General features: G+C 36.7%; 1 protein-coding gene across 1 annotated transcript in view; it reads right to left on the reverse strand.

The window, feature by feature from the left end:
• The window catches only part of LOC122163362 (atherin-like), a 37087-nt gene that overhangs the window by 15928 nt on the left and 950 nt on the right, over positions 1-20209 (reverse strand). The window lies entirely within an intron of this gene.

The raw sequence follows: 20209 nt of genomic DNA on the forward strand, positions 1-20209 counted from the left end.
TTTGTGGAAATCAGTGACATAAATACCAGTTGATGAAAAAGATGCTGAACTTTCACTGGAGTATTTTTCTTCTACTCCAGAAAACAAAATAATGATTTACAACTTCCCATACTAATCCTGCTGCTCAGACAACACTTGATCTCCATTGTAGGGGGATACTTCTAGTATTTTGGCTTTTATTTTGGATGCAGTCACTTTAGCAGCCCAAATACAAAGTGATTAGGGTGTACAGAACTTTGAAGTGCCAAAAACTATTCTGTCTATAGCTTGGGAATATGGCTACCACAGTTGCCTCCACCCTCATATAGAAAAAAAAAAAAGGAAAACTTGTAGTTTACCATCTTTGGGATTCAGAGAAACTGTTTAATTGATGCAGAATGCTCTGGTGACAGTGTCTTGTAAACGTAAGAATGCCATAAAAACTGTACCTGTGCTTACTGACTGTAATGTAATTAAGTGATAAACATCCACTGAAGGGAGAATGTCTGGTGTCAAGACTCCTTTAGAAACATATGGGCAAGGAAGCTTAGTAATTCAAAGACCACGCCCAGAGGGACTATAGCACTCACAGCTACTCAAAAGTCAGTAATTGATTCTCAGACAGGAAGGTCAGAAGGTTTCTTAAAATTAAAAATTATGTTAAAAAAGAGAGGGTAGGGAGGAACAAAGAAAGCATAGAATTGCATTGTCCTAGCATGAAAATATCTACAACTATTACAGCAGCTGATTCAAACTCAGGTTTACAGAGCCATTATACTCATTCATGAGAAGCCTTACTTAATGCTCCAAATCAAGATTTCCAGGCATTCCATCTAATCTTCTAATCCAATAATCCTAAAATCCAGCAATTAAAAAATGTTTTGACAAAGCAACCTGAGGCTCATTCCTCTAATTATGCTGCACCGTTTAAGCTTGCTGACTTCAAATACATAAGTTTGCTCATGCAAAATATGCAAATGCAGTGCATCTGAATTTACTAGATTAAGAGACTCTTCTGCAGAATGCAACCTACTAACAGATTGGACTGAATTGAAACTAGATCAAGACATCCTACTACCACTTTGTGGAAAGTGTTCTCATAAGCAATTGTTTCCGTGCTATGAATGAATGCAATTATGCTTCTAACATCAAGTCATATCTGAGATCAATTACTATTTTTAAAAAAACACTATTTAAATAAACGTATTTAACAAACAGCTTCTAAAAATCCTTCTCATCCTGTCATTTGGATTGGATTTCTCTTTAATCCCTGCCATTTTGCGGGTGTTTCCCAACAGAAAGTGCAGTCTGATGATTCAGAATGAGAGAAAGGAAATATTGTTCAGGTACGGAAGCCATGGAGAGATTAGAAATGTTAGTGATGTAAAGAATTAATATTATGTCCCAGTTAACTAAGATAATTACAAAAATACTTCTATATATTCTTCTTGTGCTAGAATTACGCTTTATCAATCCTAATTAATGCTCTTTCTAGACATCAAATTCCTTCCTTTTTTGAGCTTGTTTTTTGATTTGATAGCAGATATTAAAGCTAATGGAGAATGGATTAAATTCCAATCTCATCCTCAAAAAGGACTTGAGATACCTCCCCTGACACACTAGTTTGGCAGCTTGCCACTTGCAGTCTTGACCTCTCCAGAAGGAGGTCCCAGTGACTACTAGCACCCACACTGACTTCTTCCTTGTGTTCTGCTCCATGTCCTGACAATCACTCTGCTTCCCTGCCATGACTGTAATGGGTCTGTAGGACAATCTTTAGGGTTGCAAAAGGTTCCCTGAAAGAAAATAAAGGGTAAACTAGGAGCTTGACTACTAATATCTGAAATGGCTGGTAAATGGTACTTAGAGGAAGCTGTCTGTATTTCAGGCACCATAAAAAAAAAAAAAAAAAAGAATGAGGAAAAGGAGGAGTGAGGGCCAGCTTACCAGGTGTCAAGTGATATCCAGTTTATTGTCTTTCCCTCAGCTGAAGCTGGATGAAGGTGAAAAGACTGGTGAATGACTGGGAAAAGGATTGCACAGCAGGCCTGAGGGGAGCAAAAGCACTTTTGGACTTGTGAAGAAGAATGCAAAAGGATTTGCACTATTTGGTAATGTGTGAGAAAAATGTGGAGTGCACAAGGCTTGCCACAACAGCTGGAATGGAAACTAAAGGATATATAGAGCCTGTTGTAACAGAAAACCTACAGGAATAATGTACATAAGAATGTATATGAAACGATGTACAAGAATACAAAAGTTAAGGAATACTAAAAGTAAACTGAAATCTGTAGGCAACAGAGACCCTGCAGATGATGCTTAAAATGAGTTCAAAGAGTACACATTTCCAACTGGCCTCAAGCTGCCTTTTCAGAATCCTAAATCAGTATTGAGTTAAACATAAAGCCTGCACTAAAGCATCGTGTCTCTGGCAAACTGCTTGTTTGCTAGCAAAACAAATTACAATATTTTCTTTGTGAGCTCTGCTGACCTTCAACCTGGTAAGAAGATAAAATGTTAAAAAGCACAGAAATAGACAAGAACATTTTTTACAAGTGGAACCTTCATAATAGCAAGACTATGTCTGTGTGACAGGAGGGCTTTGGGTTGTTTGCTGTTTGTTTGGAGGATTTAGGAGGGTAATGAACAAAGCAATTGCAGGAGACAAAGACGTTCAGCTTTTTTGTTGTCCCAACAATCTAAGGGAATTGAGTCCACTGGAGTGCCTGGAGTTGTTGTTATAATCCTTTCATTAACCCTTGCATTCCATGAGAGCTCAGTTTTCCATTAGATGTGAGCTGCAATTTGCTTGTGTCTGTGCCCACAGTTTTCATTTGATTTAATGTTGGCTATGATTCTTTCTTTGTAGCTTTTTTGTTCCTTTTAGAGGCATAGAATCATAAAACAGCCCGAGTTGGAAGGGACCCCAAGGATCATCAAGTTCCAACCCCCCACCGACCTCCAGATCTGTTAGTAGTGCAGGCTGCCCAGGACTCCATTCAACATGGTCTTGAGCACCTCCAGGGATGGGGCATCCATAGCCTCTCTGGGCAGTCTGTTCCAGCACCTCACCACTCTCTCTGTAAAAAAACTTCTCCCCAACATCTAATCTAAACCTTCCATCATAATTCTTTTCTCAGGACATGTCCAGTTTTTCCAAGGTTGTCAGCATTATAATTAAGAAATTAAGAGTAAAGTGATACTATTTTAAGTGGCCACACTGAATCTTTCCACTTTTCCTACTGATCTCCCACAGATTCTCTGATCTGTCTTTCTTTGTGTGTGTGTTCATGTTTTATACATAATTTTCAATCAGAAGCTAGGTGGTCAATTGTTTTACATCACATACTTATTGTGCGGGTTGAGAGGAAAGCTGAGGATCAGCAGTGTTACTCCTGGATATACTTACTGATACTCCTTATTCTAAAAAAGTGTTGCTATGCACCCGAAATTTTAATTCACACCAGGTTATTAAAATCAAAGCAAAGTGTCAGACTGGAAACAGCCAGAACTAGGGAAGAAAATGACTGTGCTTCAGTCAATAGTGAATCAATTTGTTGGGATCAAATCCCTTCCTGTGAGGGACTGAAATGGAGCCTTTCTGCCCATATTTACTCAGTGAGAACTTGGTGTAAATGGATAGTATTTTGAATATTCTCACTGCTGAAAAAAGAATCATCCATTTTTTTAAGTTATAAAGTAAGGGAATACAGTTCATTAACTGGATGTTTTACACAGCGAGTAGGAGTTATTCCAGGAAGTACAGTGTCTGTTTTAATTTTATGTTGCAATGCTGCTGACATACTACTCTGTGTTCCGGAACCTGAGATAGCTATATATATCACTACAGCTTGGAAAAGATGAAAAAACATTTCTTATCAATAAGCATGGGCCAAACCGTTCTTCAGAAATCAGGTGACTTGAAACTTCACTATACCAACTCTAAGGCATTAGAGAAAAAAAATGTGCATTATTTTTCTTAATTTGAACAGCAAAAATAGAGATTTCTGAAGGTTTAAAATGTACAGAGGCATTTTAAAGTACAAACACATCAACCAAGCCTTGGAGTCCATGTTTAATTGCAAAAAAAAGGGAAATAAAATATAAATATCAAAGTATATACTGGAAAATACTCCAGGAATATCCGTAACTACTTAGTAAAAAAACTGTCTAGAAATTCTTTAGTATACAGATGGTCTAGAATTCAGTGGAAACAAAAGTATCACATCATAAGTCAGTTGTTTAACATACTCTGTGTTTATATAAACTTTGGGTAGACATAGCATTACTGTAATGTCATAGTTGAGAATTCAGGCACTCAGAGGTCAGAAAATGCAGCGCAGGTCAAACCACAATCATAATTCTCCCTTTTTCTGCTTATGAGTGAAAATATGAGAGTGGATATTCCACCAAATTATGTCAGGTCTCTGAGCGCACTTATAGGCCATAATGGTCCTGACCAGCTTCATCTGGGGCTTACACCCCACAGCTTCCTGCCTGTGGCCTCAGGGGCTTCATTTAAGCTTAGGCCTAGGCTTTCAGTTCCTTCCTGAGCTATGTTATATGTGTGCCTGTGTTTAGCAATGTCTATATCTGTGCTTCATCATAGACCCTGCTGATCTGACCCTGACCTCACCTGACTTCCCAGCTTCTCCTCAGCTCCATCTTGTCACTGTAGACCTGCTTGGTGATGATGGGGCTGAGCCTGACCTGCAGACTGATTTTCTGCTTTCACATCACACCTGCCTTGCCTTTGCAAACTTTACTTAAATCTGGACTTTTAATTAGCCCTTACTGCCACTCTGGAGCCTTCTCTGCTTTCTTGCTGATACTGTGGAATGAGGCCCTAGCTGATGAGGCTTCTGCTGTGCTGGCTGTTGTGTCACGATGGGATTCTTAGGCAAGTGCCATCTTTTAGTGTGCCCTGATGATTTGAGCTTTACATTATCATTTATACTTCTATGGAGTGAGAGCATGACTTCCCTATGAACTCCTATTTTCCTCAGAAAGACTTAAAGGCTCGGCCTAGATTCAGACACAGCAAGTATGGGTCACTAATGAAGGGATAAAAAGCAGTTATTAAAATAACTGCTGCAAAAGTATGACAATGTGATGATACTGACAAATTGTACATTAAAACATTTCTTTAGAAAATATATAATTTTAAAATCTTGAACATTTAAGAGTGAAATTCTGTGTAAGATCTTGAAAAAAACCCAAATATTTTAACTGTCTTCCCAGTACTTGGCTCTCTATTTACAATTTGTTTTTAAGAATTTCTAGACTTCTGTTAAGAAATGAGACTACTTTTAGAAAAAAGACAGATTAATGATTTGGTGGTTGTTTATAAATTTGTGTCAGAAAGGCAAAACTCCTCCACCTCTGCTTTATTTTTTCTAAGACAAGCAGTTCAACAGAAGACATCAAAGAAAATATTCAGCATTTACAAGCCGACAAGGCACTGTGTGCTGCTATTCTAAAGTGTTTTGAAAGATAAAAGGTAAAAATGTTGGCATCTTTCAGTTCAGTGGTTCCTGGTAATTTCATGGGGGCCAAAACCTTACCCCACAGCTAAAACAGGAAGATCATTCTGCCAAATGAAATATTTCCAGAGGAAAAAAGTTAGGAGAAGTCTCCTGGCAAGAATAACAATGCACAAGAGAAACCTATCAGAAAAGTTGCTGCTCAAAAACATTCTCATGAGCAAAATATGTACTCACTTTGCTCAGCCAAAGAAACTTCAAGCAGTTAAGGAAGAGGGAGGATAGGGGAAAAGTCTTAACCTGTTATCTTTCAGTAAAGTATGGCTAGAAAAGCAGTGGCTCTAGGACTGAAAGTGTGAAAGCTCAGGTTGGTACCTAAGCTGTCTTATTCTGTTAAGGTTCATTTGCCATTTCCAAGATGAAATTGTAAAGACTTTTTCAGAGTTGTAAAAATCTGAATTCAAAAGAGACTTGAAAAAAGCATCAGAAGAAAAAAATGGTCTTTTGAAGTTTTATATTTGAGGAAAGAACTGGATTTCTGCCTTTAAAGCAAGCCTTCCTGACATTAGAAATCCAAAAAAACTCACTGTGGCCAAAAGCCACATTGCATATACTTATCTTAGAGAGGAAGGGGGAGGGAGATCAGTTCACAAGCAGGAAATGGCTTCCAGGTGTCTTCCCTACTGCAGTACACAACTCCATCAGTACAACTCAGTGATGCCAGGCTCAAAAAACCCCAGCTGCCTTGCTTCTTTCTCGGGTATTTGATCTAGATAGCATTAATACCACTCTTATTCTGGTGAAAAACATAACTCTGGCTCTGGATTAGTGCAGGCTGCAGTTGACTGACAAAGTCTTGGGGAGCTTTTCTCAAAATCAGTTATGAGTGTGTGGAAATAAAGTACATACGCATACAGCTACATCTGTGTATGCACTCATACCCCTGTGAATAGAAGTTAAAAACACATCTGTTTCTGGAGCTGGACAACAAATCAGGCACTCTGCTTCTTGTTGCGTAGTGGAAAGAAGGAAGTAACTGTATGTGACACTCTTTCCTTCCCAGCACTCTGCACAGCTGGTGAAAGTGGAGGAAAAAATTAATTCTATTTATTCTACCCCAAGGTCTTATTCCCCCATCCCACCTCTCTTCTCCAGCAGCAGAAACACTTCCTTATAGTTTTTTGTTGATGGCGGTGGTTTTTTTCTGTGCAAGTATAGTAGGAAGAGGTTTCTGAAACTGCTTGTTAATTAAGAAAAAAAAAAAAAAATTACAGAAAAGTAATCAGCTTCTCTGACACAGAAGTTAGTTTTCAGAAGTACTGTTTAAATATTCTCTTTTGGCCTCTTCCCCATGGAAAGTTTGAATTTGTAGCATTAAGCTGATCGAAAAATGCTGCTATCCATTCTACTACATTACTGACATTAGTACGAAACCAGGTCATAATAGTAGTCTGTCTTTACTTCTCAGTTCATAAGAAACCATGGCAAGCTTGAAAATCTAGTCTACCAATTCTACTCACAAAACAGGAAAACAATCTGGCAGAAATTAGCTCTCTGTATATCCTGCTATATTACCCACTTTTTGTGTACTTACTGCTTAGCCTCTTCCCAGATCTGACTGTTTTAAAAATTAACCGTACTACTCCTGCACCATATGTTCAGATGCCTCAAGGGAGAAGAGAGTTGTTCTTCAGTTGGCTCACTGTCCTTTAATGAGGCAGGGGACTTGTGACCTCCATACATGGTGGCTGATAAACGGTAGGATGTAACCACACATATTCACGGAAAACATACAAACACAAATGAGTCAGGGGTAATCTTTAGCATTTACTAGAGAAAGGCAATCTTGTGTGCAAACACTTCATCAGAAAGCTAATGCTTAATAGCATGTGATTTTAAACAGCCAGCACATAAGCCTGTCAACAGTTATTTCTAGGTTCTCTGATCTTCTTTATTAGTTTTCTGTTTTGCTTTCATCTTAACCAAGTCAGATTTTTTCTTTTGTTTTTCCCTTTTGTTAATGCGTAACTTTTTCCCCCTCAAATCTGCTTGCATTTCTCAAGGATCTGCACAGGTTAAAAATGCTGGTGAAGGAAAATTGTGCACGTAAACATTAACTGTTACGTAACTTATATTGAATAATATCACATGCTAGACTATTATGCTAGGATCAGATCAGATAAGTGAGCTCTGCCTTCGTTTAAGGCTCTAATCTTGATTATACTCAGGGCAGCTTTCAAATGACAACTCCAGAATTTTTCTCTAAAGGAAAGATCTTTCATATTCTGTTCTGGAATTTTTCAAATAACTTAAGAATTTTATTTTATTTTAGAAATCATAAGCAAACATTTCTTCCCATCCTTTTTTAGAAACAATGGGGATGATCATGGGAAAAAAATTCCTTGGCTTTCAACAAAGAGTTATAAATACCAAAAGCTAAATCCTAGTCTGGGGTTATTTTTATTTTCTTTCTCCAAAATCTTTTTTCTGAAGATGTGTTTGAGCCTCAGATCTCCTGCTTGTATTGTTACAGAACTGATGAAAGTCTGAGATCTCAATCAAGGGCTTAACAAAACAATAATCCTCTATTGCCCTAATTCTTCTCAGAAACATCTCTCTTTGACAAGAACAGTCCTTAAGCTTTTACATCTTTTACTGCTTAAAATTACTTTTCTAATTAGAAGGAAATGTTTCTTACCAAGTACTTGTGCCTGAAGAGGTCCACACATATTGGAAAGCATCTCTCAGCTGTTGAGACCCCCCTCTCTCAGATACTGAGACAGTGATAACACTCTACATCCCTCAGAAGTCCTGACTTCCTTTTTAACGTACAGAAGAATTCAGTAACATTCTTCACAATCAGCCCAATTTCATTTGTAGCAAAAATCAGAAATAGCAGGAATTACACAGATTTCATGCTTAATGTAATCACTCTCAAGTAAAATATTACTATTTAAAATTATTTCTCTTTTTCAGTGATACATGCTTTATAGACTTCCATTCTATGAGAATTTAGGGCATTATTTTACAGGAATTAGAACATTTGCATGCAGTATAGGTTGAGTTAGTTGAGCATTAGGCATCAAATAGGGAATGTAAAAAAATTTCCACATCAGAGGATTTTTTTACTTTTTTTTTCCAACTCAATAACTGCTTGCACATGTAGGTGATGAAGGCCCTTTTTCAAGGAGGCACTTATGCAGGAACAGTACCAGTAACTTCACATGTCGAGCAAATCTGCACATCCTGATTCAAGCACAATCCTGAGTTGGACACAAGCTCAGAAGTCAGCCTGACCAGGCTTCAGTCATCATAAATTCACCCACCAACAAATGTTAGTGTGCTAACTGCTGACATGGACTACACTCATGGAAGAAGCTCCTGACAACCACAACAAGATTTGGGAAGCGTAACTTAGACATGGAGTATAAATAAATAATTGTGTGTCCATTAAAGCAGATACATTTGAGTCTAGCTGAATACCAAATAATTCACACTGAATGAGATGACTATTAACTGCTGCAGCTTTGAATAGCATCTCAATGAAATTAATTAAGTGTCTTCACAAGGAAGCCTGCAATGTGAAGATGCTATGATGGCCATAGTCAAAGGACTGTTATATCAACATAACCAGTAAGCATGACTGCACCTGATATGACTCCTCCTCTCCGGAAGAGAACAGAAACAGCTGTTCAAACAACTGAATGTCTTTTCCTATCCCTGTGAATGCCATTGTTTTAATCTGAAAAGAATGGCTGAAACTGGAGTAATGATCTCTTCTGCACTTACCCGTAACCCAGCTTAGAAAGGCCACCACTGATGCATGACAGGATCTTAAATTTATCTCCACTGGGAATGGACCATTTTTCCTCATTAAGATTTCCATCTCAGTAAGGATACTGCAGTTACAGAAAGAATCCAGAAGTTGAGAGTGATTAAAGACAACATGGAGAGGCTTTGATACAAAGATCTGTGAAAAGTTGTGCTATCATGTTTTAACTGTAAGCAACTAAGATTATGAGGCTACATAAAGCACTGAATGTCACTATAAATATCTTTTAGCACTGCCCTACTGAATAAGACAACATACAGTAAAAAAGGATAAGATAATAAAATAGGGTTTTAAAAAATATTTTTCTCTCATCTATGTAACTAAATGCAACAGTACATTAATTAATCTAATGATGTATCATTAGATTAATTTTAAAAAGATATAACTAAATAGTTTAAACAAAGTACAGTATCTTCTTATGTTCACTATGCCAAATATCTTTCTTTCTAATAAAATAGACAATTATTAGTTGGGAATATAAAGTTTCTATATGTGTTAGGCACACACTCTTATTTTTAATTTAAAAAAAGGCAAATGTTCTGGGAACAGTCATTTCCCAGAACTGTAATTCTGTAAACTGAATTTCTCTCTTCAACCAAAAAATGCTCTCCTTCTTAACAGCGAGATTCTTTTAAGACTGCTTCAGAAAATCTGAATGTTTGGATTTACAGTCTAGAATTCTAATTTTCCTTCCTATAACAGGTGCTACTTACACCTTTCTTTTGATACCAGAAAATGAACAGAGAATAAGTTGTTTTTATTTGCTTTGTTATTGGTCACAGTTCTATGCATAAGTTCTTTATTTGTAAATAAAAGAAAGTTTTATATATGCTATCAGTGATGAATACAAGCGCTTGTGCTGTAAAAAGATCTAAAAGAAAGATTACCCTATAATTGCTTGTATAGTTTGGCAGGTATGCAGTAGGAATCTAGAGAAAGTCAGTCTGCTAGGGATCAATTGTTGCTCTAATGAAGATAGCAGAGTGAAAAAAGAAACATATGGATCTGGACGAGCAAGAGGATCAGAACAGAGAAATGCTAAACTGACCTGAAACCTAACAAAATTTATGAAACAGATCTGGGTTTGTGAAGAGCAGTGCAGACCAGAGGAAATGAAAGAGTAAAGAGGTCATGGAAAAAACTCCAAGTGCAAACTAATTGCATCAGCAGCAGTCATGGCAGTGGGGAAAGTCTCTGGATCGACAACAAATAAGCTAATCAGAGAAAATAAACTCAACAGCTTTACAGGTCCACATGGAAACTTGAAGGAAGCTGAAATGCACAGCAAAGCCAGCTGGCTGTTGCTGAGAGTGGGCCCACTGCCTGGCAGCTGTGCAAGAGGGAGCCAGTCCCAGTAGCCACCCCTAAGTAACCTGGGCTACTCTGGGATTGACTGATGGCCCTTATTGGGAAGGGAGAAGTTGAATACAATTTGTGCAAATAGCTGTGGACTCTGTTAATCACTATCTAAATATATCTATACAGTGTCCCACAGTTTTCTGTTTGTATTCTTAAAAATTCAATAGCATAACTTCCCAGTAAGAACAGAAGAAGAGGTGTAATTCAATTTTTTCCTCCTTGAGAGAAACTGGGAGGGAAACTAAGCATGAGCTTTGAGATAGTTTGGCTACTAAAGAGATCCTTTTACCTGAGATGTTTTGAGCCTCTGCTGTGATTTTTCTTTTTTTTTAATTCTAGAGTGACTTCATTTTCTAACTGTACAACATCTCCATTAGTTCTCTAGCTTCACACATGCCAAGCTGTAGGCCCAGATCTGCCTAGCTGTACTTCAAGGACATGTTTTAAAGATAGGCTAACATTCTGATCACAAAAGAAAGCTGTCAGAGCTGCTACATGATAAGCACAGGTCAGCACATTTGCAGAACTAGATTACTTGTCTTTCTTCAAAGATTAAAGGTATTTCTTTAGTAAAGTGTTAGAAAACACGTAAATGTGAAGGCACTGCCAGCTGCCACTGCTGTTCCAACAAAACTAAACAAATATTTTTGTTGCAGTCTGAAAGAAAAGCATCACTGACTCTCCCTCCACTCTTACATTTTATTATCTTTTGTTAAAAAACAAGTAGGCACAAGATATACATTTGAATGTCACATCACTTCATATTCCTGGATTTCAGAAAGGAAAATATGAGTGTTTCAATGTATATTTTTTTCATCCTAGTGAAAAGAATGAAAATCATTTTCAATATCTACAGTATCTGCACCTGGAGCCTAAATGAAGGGAAGTGGGTAAATAGTTCCAAGTAATTATGTCTCAGAGAGGCCACAGAAGGAAAGAGGAGGTTCTCCATTCTAAATGTTTGCATTCATGCCTTGCCCAAAGCAAAACAAGCTATCTGTCTTCTGGTTTGCATTCTCCCAGTGAGAGGTTTCATTTGTCTTTTTTTCGTTCCAACATGTGCATAATTTACAACTTACACTGCTTAAAATATGTAAGTTCTATACAATGCATTTTTTTTCCTGAACTTTTAAGATTTTCAAGAATTTTAGACTGCATTTAAAAAGAAAACTGAGCCAGTAAAGGCAGGTTCAATTACAATGGTTGGCTAACTTGTGTGAGTTGCTACAGGTCAGGTAAGCAGAGGTTGTGCTATTTTTATGCTTTGCTGCACAGTAGAATCTCTAACCCACAATAAAGTTCATCACCTTTTTCCACACAGGGGACAGTTACCAAGACGGAGGTTACACCCAGGCCGGTCATCACTGAAGACAGAAGAAAGGGTGATGGGTCTTGAATTTCATCTGTTGCTGACATTTAGGTTATTAAATGTGAGTTGCAGAGATGTAAAAATCTCCAAAACATATTTCTGAATTCTTTTCTAGAGTTAGAAATATTTGCCAGCCTTCTCACACAAATATTATGTCTAATAGTTCAGTGGTTAGAAGATGAACAATTAGAAAAAGTTTGAGTTCAAGACCTGAATCTTTCTGAGGTTGTTAGAATTGCTTTTATAACTTCCTATTTTGAGAAACCCAGTACATTGGGATGCTCAGGGGATTCCATTCTAGTTTTCCCTACAGAAGTGAAAAAACTGCTGACCAGAAAAGTGATAGAAAGAGAATTAAGCATGATTATTTATCTTAGTAATATATTCATTAAAGGTGAGGAAGCCTAGATTTCACTTTCTTTAAACTAGTACTTAGTACTAAATCCTGAAGAAGACAAGCTCTTTGAGACAGACTCCCTGTCTTTGCATTCCCTGCTGTTATACGACTTGCATCAGAAGTATTTTCCACCACAGCACCTCAGGCAATGTCATTTCCTGTACTGAACAGGGTTGCCTGATGCATGAAGTACTTGTACTGCCAGCTCTCACAAAGACAGAATTTCATTCTCATGGCAAGCCTGCAGTCATAATCCTAGGTAACATACAGTCCCTTTTTATGACATAATGCACAAACGAGTTAAGGAGTGTGCACTAACCTACCAGTTGATAGTATGATGAATTTCATGTGGAAACTGGATTGCAACAGGCCAAGTCCTTCTCTTCAAATGCCAGCAAACATCTGTTAGGTTTGATATGTGTTTGAAAGGTTTCCTAATGGAGTGAACTTGGCAAAATCTCCCTAGAGTAGATGCTGCTGAAGTTATCCAGAAAAGCTTAGAGGGATTCCCTAGACAAAACAAGCTGCACTGACTTGCATGCTCTGAATTGTGCTTGCCGTAGAGCTGTTAACCCTCCCTGGTTGCCTCTTGGGAAAGAGGTAATGTTTCTCAAGCATATAGAATGAACTAGATCATCTGCTGGCTGTGCTAAAGGGAACTTAGATTTTAATATTAAAAAATCCACCAACTACATAAAAATACCCAGAAACATTTAAATTATATGGGTAAAGGAGGGGGGGGGGGAGGAAAGAAGATTAGGCCAAACTTTGATTTAGTCTATTTTGCTGATAATTCAGCTTAAGATGTATAAAAAACATATATCTTAGGAGAATGGTGGAGCAAACCACCAAACCACAAATTAAATCCACCAACCAAAGTAAAATAAAATAAAGTATTTCCCAACAGTATTTCAGAAAGCATAATGTGGGAGCAACAACTTCAATATAGAAGTTTTGTGAGTATTTAAATGATTTCTTTGGAACAGTAAGTTCTTATCCAGGATTGAATGGCCTTGTGACTAAAAATACGCTCGATTTAGTATTTCTTTCAACTTGTTTTAGACAGCATCAGTAGTTCTCTCAGAAGATAATATCATTGTTTGGCAGAAACATACTTGCAAAAATAAACCAACTGCAGAAAAATTTCCAAGGATGTATTTGGATACAAACGTGGATAGTAACTCTTGCCCACATCCAAAGTGAAACAGAAGTGCTGTTTAGCAATTTTTTTTTTTTTTGCTAAATAAAAACATCCTAACACTGATAAGTTTTAGAAATACCTACTGCAGTAAAATACTACCATTACCACTACTTTAAGAGCACCCTCTACAAGTCACTAAATGCTACCTAACCAAGAATAGCTACTGTACATTCAGAAAACAGTACTGAGTGAAAACTAGCGTTTAATTAAGTTTATCAGTATAGCATAAAATCTTTGTAAACAGATCTCTGTGAGTGCTTGGAGCCCTGTTGAAGACAAATAGATTTTGTATGAGTGCCAAAGACAGATCCTACTTCATCGTGGAAACCTCTGGATTTCTCCCCAGTTCAGTCTCCAAGCGGTATGCTGAACTTATTTTCCATGTTTAACTATGAATGTTTATGTCATATTGAAATGAGTGAGATTGAAGAAGGCAATTTAATTTAAGCACATGCTTAAGCAGTTTTTTGCATCACTCTCGACAAGACAAAGCTATGATGGCTGAATATTCCAATCCTTTCCTAACATGTCCTTATGGGTTTTACCTAAACATGCAAAGATGCTGATATTTTTCATCTTCAGTGCATTAACGAAGAACATTAAGAACGTGAGAATCGGGAGTGATTAGTAACCTCTAAAACAACTAATATCTGTTGTGAGTACGTGCATAATGTTTCTCACATAGGACATTTCTGAAATGTTGATATCTCTTCTAAAATATTGCTTCACAAAACTACCTACATTATCTTCCTTCATCTGATTAAGAAGAGCAGCTAGAAATAAAAAACATTTTCAAGAATATTAAAGATAATTTTTTTCCCAAGCTAATCATATGCGTGCTTGTCAAAGCAGCTGAGCTGTTAAACTGATTACAGCCACGAGGTGGTGCTATTGTACAACATCATGAAAGTACGCTTGCCGACGTACTAAAATCCTCAGGTCGAATCAGATGCTGCTTTAGACTTTCATGGGCTTGAAAATCTGTTCTTATTTTCCTCCAAAAGACGAAAAATAAATAATTAAGTTATCCATGCACGTCTATAGGGGAAAAAAAAGTTATTTTAACAATGTATTTTTGCATGGGATAGAGACAATTCCACCTCAGTTACCAGGCTCTAAGCCCAAAGAGTATAGTTACAGTTTTACTTCCCTATTGAAATAATTTGATTTCAGTGGAAGTTAGTCTTTGCTGGATGTCATTCTTAGTTAACAGCGAAGGCATACACACATCTTCAGGGCAGCTGAATAGCAACTCCTTACATGACTTACAGAACGATTCATAGGTACATAAAGCTAAAAAGGACTTCATCCTACTCTATGAACACTACATTCTAAAATATGAGAATTGTTTTGTTCATGTTTGGATTTCTTTAGTACACCAGATATGTTTTAAACTGCCCACATACCCTGAAACAAGTTAATCTCTTATATAAACTGTAAGCAAAATAAAACTACTTAAATAAATACAGATAAGATTTGAGATTAGTTCTTCTGAGAAACACAGACAATATTCAGTCTCCAGAATGTAATTTTGGATGCTAATCATAAAAATATATAACTTAATTTTGCAAATGTTTATGCCAGGTTAAACTTCAAATACATAAAACATGATTAAATTTCTGTGATGTTATGCACAGTAATATTATTCCAGGATGAAGGACAGAACTGTTAAATTCTCTATTTCTTCGTGATTAAATATTTTACCTACTTAAATTGATACTAATTTTTTAATAAGGATGTGTATCTGTACAGAGCTCAATAAAGTCTTCTACTATGTCCTAATACTGAGGGCATTATTATAAAATAGCTAAGAGGAACAGTACTTGAGAGCTACATCCACAAAGAGCATTGGAGCCATTTAAGATGCTGTAATGCTATTTCTGTGATAAATTAGCCAACATTTATGAATGCGACGACTGAAACAATCAAATAAATACACTGATAATGCCATTAGATTACTAGCTTTAACTATTTGTGTAAAATGGAGAGCCAGTCTATGCTACCCACTAAAACACAGCCTGCTCCTGTACCGTGGGTGTGGCTGACTGCCAGAAAGTAGGAGGCTGGACTTGTCCAAGCAGAGCTACATAGACAACAGGAATGCAGGTAACATTACAGTTCTTCTGGAACTTTAATATAGATGCACTCAGTAGTATCTAGGATTTCTATGTTCTTGGACAAACTTTTTGTCTTTGGAAGGATTACCTGAATGAGGTTGGGTCCAAGACCATATCATTAAGGAGAGGGAAGAAGGCCAAGTGTAGCCATAAGCTGTCAAAGGAGAAGAACAGGAGTTCCAAAAGTCTTATGATGGCTGAATGAAGAAGCGTCCGCAATCTTCGATTGAAGTTCATAGAAGTACTAATTATTCACTTAATTACTAGATAACATGTTAGTTTATGTTTTAATATTGAAACTAGCATGTTATACACAGCAAAGTTTTTTGTGTTTTCCTGTCAGCAATGTCTTTTTTTCACTTTCCACTGACATTCCACCTTTCTATCTCCCTTTATTTCTATGTGCATAAGATTAACAATTGTATAGTCTTATACTCAGTAGGAAGAGTATTCACAGACTTCAGCTAACTGAAATGAAATGTAATTCTACAGTGACAAATTACAGATTAAATTTTCCCTTACTAACTTTTTCCTTCCCAGGGATTAGCTAATATAGATTAAAAAAAAAATTGCATTTTCCTCTCTTGAGGACATCTGAAAATATTCCTTTCCTTCTCTACAATTCAATCTATTACTTTAGACATTTTATTTACTACATTTTACAGTCCTATTAAAAATTAGTCTTGGAATGTAAATATGTTCTTGGATAGTTGCCCTAATGGATGAGATTATTCAGGCTTTTTTTAGAATATTTTTACACACCTCTCCACACTGTGAGTGTGGGTTGGAAGCAGAGGAACTGAGTGCTGTGCGTTGTATCAGCAGTACCACGACAGCTGCATATGGGAGATTAAAAGATGACACACGTAAAAGATGAGGACAAAAAAACAAAAACCAGCCAACAAAACAAACAAACAAAAAGCCCAACACCTAACAATCCTCCAAAACAAACAGCTCAACACTGAGAGAAGAGGAAGAAAATAAGAAAGATGGAAAAACAAGAGCCATGCGTTATTTGTCTTTGGAGGAAGCAGAAGTCATACATTAAAAAACATTTGGTAAAACTATAAAATTATTTTTCCTCAAATAACCCAATTCCAATTCTGGAAAGAAATTTATACCAAAGTAAATTCATTATTTAAAATACAGCTTCTTTTCAGTGTTTCATGCTACCAAAGTGGTCTAATTTTTCCAAAAGGGTCCATTTGCATGCTCATATAACTCAAAAATGCCTTGTAAAGTTTGTTTAAATGGCTGAGAACAAATACAGATATAATTTTAGAAACAACTCTGTAAATACCGTGCTTAAGAGAAAATGTTTTCAGAAAACAAGACAGTGAAAATAAGGGTAGAGACTAGAAGGAATTTTTAAGACTAGAAGAATTTTTAAGCCAGTGCTTCCTTAAATAAGAAATTGGTTAAAATATCTATTAAACGTCTTACTGAATGCAGTAATAACAGGGGTAATTGCCATTTCTTAAGCAACAGACATCTAGACTTTTAAAATAATGAGAAAAAATGCAATATGTAACTGTAAAAGATGGTCAGAAGCTGTGTTTCAAAGTACTTATATACCTTTCTCCAGTGTGATTATTAGATTTTTTCCAAAGAAACTAGGGGACCATAATAAAAAGTCATAATTGAGTTTAATACGTAGTAGAATAGTGACAGAGGTGCACCTTGCTGGAAGCCAAGCATGGCACTTTTAACACCAAACTTTCATTACAGTCTGACTCAATGAGGAAGGAGAGCTGAATTTAGTGAGTGCTATGCAATTGTGGAGGTGTGCTGGCGCAGCTAGCAGCTGGAATTAATCTACAACACAAGCTAGAGCGTTTCTGTTTGTTTTTGCTTTAGCTGCATACTCCATTTAGTATTGTATTTCACAACTGCCTGATGACACACTGCCTGGGCTGACTGAGACATGAATCATAGTCTTCAGCCAGTTTTGTAAACAAGGACCAAAGCTTTTATTGAAAAGAGAGGAAAAGTTGGTGGTTGAGGGTGAGAAAGAAAATGGTAGCCTGCACTGAGGTGACGTTCTGTAAATGAGCTAACTCTATCTTCAGTGTAATTTTATCTTATTACTGCATTTATACGCATCTCTTCAAAAAATTCTTATCTCACTGGACAATCTTGTGCCTTTGCAGTAATTTCAGCTGGACTACACTGCATGCTTAATGCTTGTAGCATCATTATGCCAAGTACTCCCAGTGCTCGTGCTCAGACTATGACAAAGGTCTATACAAAATCATCTGAAGAAAATATCTGACTGAATCTACAGTTTTCATGAAAAATGAAAAGTTCAGATTAAAATGTCCACAAAGGCTTACAAAGCAGGAATCCAGCCAAAGGTCTCCTTTTCAGTCTATGCAGGAATCTCACAGTCTAAAGAAGAATTTTAGCAGCTGTGTGACTTCCATCTATTTCTATTTGATTTTTTAAAAAATAATACAAATATTTTTATTAAAATACTATGTATTAAAATATCAGTATTTTGTATTCACATATATATATACAGTTCAAAAATCATATGAAATAACATTTGTGAAACTGAGCAATGCGGAACAGAAGAAAACCTTCCTAAGCAGTTTAATACTGAATGTACCCCATTGCACTGACTCCTCAGCTGCTACCTGATAGTGATGCATCACGAAAAAACTAATTAGGGATTATATAATATTGATGCTTAGTCATCATAGCTTGATTTTTTTCTTTTTTTAGCAATAACTGAATATTCTGTGCTTTTCTTCTGGTTTGCTTCTAAGTGCAATGGAAATGCATCACTGTATAACTGTTGATGAACACATGCTTTAATTAACCTGTAACAATAACCTGATAATTACACACTCCTCGACTGAAGAATTTTGTTGCTTATTAAGTTTGATTCCTTCAAACTTCACAAAACTACAGTAAGAAGCTGAACAAACTATCAGCTTATTTCTTCATATTTTAATTGTAATAAAACAGACATGTGTATGTGTATCTGACCGATAACTGTCGCATAGTTTGTGTAACTGTGAAAAACAGTTTAATTACTTTTGTTTCTTTCCCACACCTTCTTTCTCAGTTTTACAGATGGGGAGTGATGGGATAAACCTTGTGTATGTTTTGAAAACCTCAGTGAAAGGAGCTAAGCAAAATACGTAAAGCCTTTACTTAAATAGTTTTATGATTAGACATGGACTCTGGTTACGTGAAAAAATGTGTACGAAAAACAAGATTTGAATGCTTGAAATATATTTAAAAAAATCAAGATGGCAACAAAAGTTCTGGCTGTTGTGGATCGTAAGTATTTTGTGTCAGACCAACTTAATGAAATAGAAGCAGAAGAATCTAAAATAGTTCAACTACGGCTTTCTTTTCAACAAACATTTTGTGAGATCATGTATTTAGTACATTATGTTCAAATGCATTTTTCCACCAGTCTATATAGTCCCTGCCACCTTAATATGACAGGTCCTCTCAGCAATGGAAAACTTTATTAGATGTCTGATGACACCTCGCCAGCTGGCTCTTCAGAAAGCTATTTAGAATTTGTCCAATTGACACAGTTCATAATTATTTCTATGGATAAACCACCAGTATAGTGTATTATCACAAAAAAAAAAAAAAATAAAAAAAAAAAAAAAAAAATTCTTGCAAGTACCAATACACTTAGTACAGTAGAATATGCTTGTTTCTATAAATTCTCAGAACACACTTCATTTTCTATCCTGGTGCAGTTTTGTGTGAACTTTAACATCTTTCCAACACAGGCCCTAAAATTGGGCAGGGTGTCCCAGAAATGGCATTACTGATGTTGTAGGGAGCAGTTCCTTTTCCTGTTGAACAACTTTTTACACATCCTAATTAAGACAGGGGCATTCTCTACAAGGAGTAATGCAGTTCTCTATAGCTTATGTTGTAGATGTTTGCTAGCTAAGGTTTTTTTTTGCAGACACATCAGAGGTAGCAGAACAGCTTTGGAGGGAATGTGAGGAGCAGTGACCTCAGGTGCAGCTGGATTTGAAAGAGGATGTGTGCTTATCCACATGTTTCCAGTAGAACAGCTCTGTGGCTTTTGTTGTTTATACACAGGTTTCTTTCTTCTCTGTTCACTGCCCTGCATGTTCCTCTCCATGCCCTAGACACAAACCTTTTTTTTCCCCCCATACCGTTGCTATAAGCATTTCTTTCTTAGCACAGAAGTTGTATGGTAAGAAACAAAGCTCTGGCAGCGTGAACAAATAAATGAGGCCCAGTTCTTACGAGATGCTTATAGGGAGTTGCCATTGTGCTTGTTGTTTGTCTTTTTTTTTTTTTTTTTTTTTTTTTTTTAATGACATACTCGAAAATCTTGGCTTCTCAGCACGTGTCCTTTCTTCACACACAGGTGAAGGGAGCCTCGCTGCAGCGTGGCAGCCCTTCAGGTCTCGTTACATGAGGAGGCTATCCTAGGAATCTGCAACCTGTTGTATTTCAAGTCTAAC

This window comes from Centrocercus urophasianus, unplaced genomic scaffold, assembly GCF_019232065.1.
Source record: "Centrocercus urophasianus isolate 14NV4802_14NV808 unplaced genomic scaffold, USGS_Curo_1.0 seq_23, whole genome shotgun sequence".
Taxonomy (NCBI): Eukaryota; Metazoa; Chordata; class Aves; order Galliformes; family Phasianidae; genus Centrocercus; species Centrocercus urophasianus.